At 36.9% G+C, this 3,211-nt stretch overlaps 1 long non-coding RNA gene across 1 annotated transcript; it reads right to left on the reverse strand.

The window, feature by feature from the left end:
- Positions 1-732: 732 nt before the first annotated feature.
- Positions 733-2,057, reverse strand: LOC139992093 (uncharacterized). The gene is made up of 2 exons (XR_011801021.1): positions 1,405-2,057; positions 733-1,116 (listed from the first exon to the last, which is right to left on the reverse strand). It is a non-coding gene; the product is annotated as an uncharacterized lncRNA (long non-coding RNA).
- Between the last annotated feature and the right edge of the window lie 1,154 nt (positions 2,058-3,211).

Here is a 3,211-nt window from a genome sequence, read left to right on the forward strand (position 1 = left end):
TACATTCGCCTGGAAACGAATCGATCTTAACCATAATTCTAATAAAAGCGTTCTTCGTGGAATTTCACGAGACAAGTCCAGGAGCATGGAGCGTTATCAGATAAAATTCAATAAGTTGTCGTCTAATCGTGTAATTTCCTTGACGATATCTCATCAGGATTTTCTCATTGTCTGTACAGTTCTTTATTGTCATCGATGTTCACTGGGCACAAAAGGAAGAGAGATTCGAATTTTCTATGTTTTCTTCTCATTGTTGCTTGAAAAAGGACGTAGATGGGAAAGCGAAGCTGTATATTTCTCATTCGATAATGGCTGTGATTCTTTCTTTCTATGATTAATCATTATCTTTCTGTGATTCTTTTATATTTAGGATTTCTTTCGTATCGCTACCTCTTTTACTATCCTTTTTTTTATCTTTCTACCTTTCTATCTCGTCTCACGATAAATCGTCGTAACTCTACGTCCCTCGGATGAGAGAAATCGAACAAGCCGATTACGAATTAAATCAAACGGAACTCAACGCAGCCTTGTCTCGTTGAATTATGATAATTCGATGCTCATCGATTATTCATCGGTATAACACCGCGTGGAATGGCTAGATCGCTCCATTTTGCCATTCCTTTTGTGGTAGGAACGAGAAGATTATCAGAAATTCGGTTCATTTCGTTAAATTATAGTAAGAGAAGGAAATGTAAAATATGGTAAGAGAAAGACGAAAGAAAATGTAAGGACTTCAAGAAAGATGTTAATGTATTTAATTTGTAGGTAATAGAAATTCGCACAAAGAAAAACTTCAAGCGGTGTAATTGAATAATTTTCAACGGGCGAAGGCATGGGTTCATTCATTTTTTCCACAGTTTTGTTCCTGTTTCATGCTTTTAGGTTGATCGTTAATAAGCATCGTGGATCTATATATCAGGTCCCTGTCGCTGCTCCTCTATTTATATTCGAGGGTTAAATTAATCTCAAACTTATGCCACACCGGTGAACTAACTTCAAGAGGCAACGTAACTTCAACTTTATCCGCAGTTGCAAAACGTAATTCCATCATGCAAGCCTGCTACATCGATATAATGTCAGCTTCCTGTTCGTCTCCCTCTGTTTTCCGCTCATTTTCTATTATGGTATACGATAAGTGCAAAAAGTATTCACATACGATTCTAAATATTTATTATAAAATTTACATATTCGTTAATTCATTGAAGTTCATGTCATTTGGCAATACCTTCATATAATTACAAAATGGAATTATAATTTGATGAAAACGAAATGTATTAACCTGAGAAAAAAATGCTTCATTGGAAAATAGAGGTATGTGCCAGTACTTTTCGTAGTCACTGTACGAAACTACTCAATGAAGTTGTTTGATTTTTTTTTATATTGATGTAGATAAGGGTACCTTACCATTACTTATTTTCCCGATCAGTCTTCCATAGAAGGATTCCAACGGACAAGATTACCAAAATGTCGACGAAAATCGCTATGAAACAAAGTCCTATGATGTACGCCGTAATCCACATCAAATCCAACGTTATCGCATCAAGGCAGCCCACTGGTGACACGTTCCTCTTCTTCCCATCACTGTTATCGCCTACGTCGGCGGGGCTAAGTACAAAGGGAACATTCGACAAAGTGGAGGAAAAGAGGACCTCGCGCATCCCCCTCCCTTTTTCTTCTTTCCCTGCTTTTCCCCTTTTCTACTTTATGACGATGAAGGAATCCACAGTGGCGTAGTTTAGGAACTACTCAAAATTCCTCAACATTCTGCGTTTAACACCCTTTGCTTTTATTACGATAATATTGCATTTTTCTCAATTTCAAAATTCTTTGTATTTTTTAATTTTGTTTATCTTATTCAAGATTATTTTTACCTTAAGATAGTTTTTAACATAGAAAAGATATAATCGGGTCGAAAATTGAATGAAAGAACGTAGAAGAAGAGTTAAAGAATGATATCACAACACATTAATCAACGTGCGACCCAGATTTTTTCCCTTTTAATTCTTCTAGAATGTTTTTCCTTGTATTTAGCTTAACAGAATCTGAAAAGCTTTATGACGAAAGGTCGTAGGTACCTCTAGGAATCCAAGAAGTACAAATCTAATTTTTCTCTAAAAATCCGCTACATGTTATTTCTAAGGATAGTGTGACAGTGAGGATACAACAATCGCGACTGACTTTCCCCTATTTATAGTGTTGTTTACCCGACCATTTTGCGCGGAGAGAGAGCTTTTTCTTAAGAACACACCCAACCTTTCGGGGCTTTAGTATATTAGCGTTAGAATAACGAAAGTCTGTGAAAAATATCACACCCCAGGGGACTCGAACTCGAGACCTTAAGAATTGTGGACAAGCACGCTACTCTCTAAACCCGCCAGTTGGCTGATTTACATGAACTGACTTTGACTGTTTAAGGGTACTTCCTCTGAAGAAACTACTTTCTCCTATAGTAAAAACATGCAGTGGTGTCTCAACTAATGCGATCTCGACGTAAATTTAGCGAAGGCTGATCCAATTAGTAGAAACTACAATTTAAATCCTTTCCTCATTGACAGTAAGAGTCTAGCAATTTAAACTGGCAGAAATGTCTCGACACAATGCGATATTGTAAATTCCAATTTAGACTTTCCCTTAATAAAAATTAACAGATTTAAGAAATTTCTTGCTGTCATGCTCTCTCTCTCTCTCTCTCTCTCTCTCTCTCTCTCTCTCTCTCTCTCTCTCTCTCCTTCTGTTCCTCTCTCTATCAAAGACAGCCGACTTTTATTATTTGAAAGTATCTCGCGCAGGTATTTCAAAATTTACGAATTGCGCAAAAATGCAAAATGTAATATGGAAAAATATGTGAATGTGGAAAAATATCCGAAACAAAGTGTTCTCATATTTAGAGATCGAAATTATAACCTCGTAATTTAAATTCCATTTCTCCAGTTTCTTATTTCTGCGTTCGCAAAGATGCGAATTTGCACAGAAGTTTGCAATCGCCTCGCAGCACCCTATTCCCAAACTTTCCTCTGCTTCTTAAACACTTTTCACGCGAAAAAAAAACAACAAAGACACCAGTAATTTCGTGTTTTTAAAAAGCCATCGGCGGAATTAGCGAAAATTAGCGCGACCCAGTGAATCGCTATCAGGAAGTCCGATCTCTTGCACTTCGTTACGTGTTTCGCGTAGATAGGAAAACGCAGGGTAAACTTCTCAAATGAAAACC

Source organism: Bombus fervidus, chromosome 11 (assembly GCF_041682495.2).
Source record: "Bombus fervidus isolate BK054 chromosome 11, iyBomFerv1, whole genome shotgun sequence".
Classification (NCBI taxonomy): domain Eukaryota; kingdom Metazoa; phylum Arthropoda; class Insecta; order Hymenoptera; family Apidae; genus Bombus; species Bombus fervidus.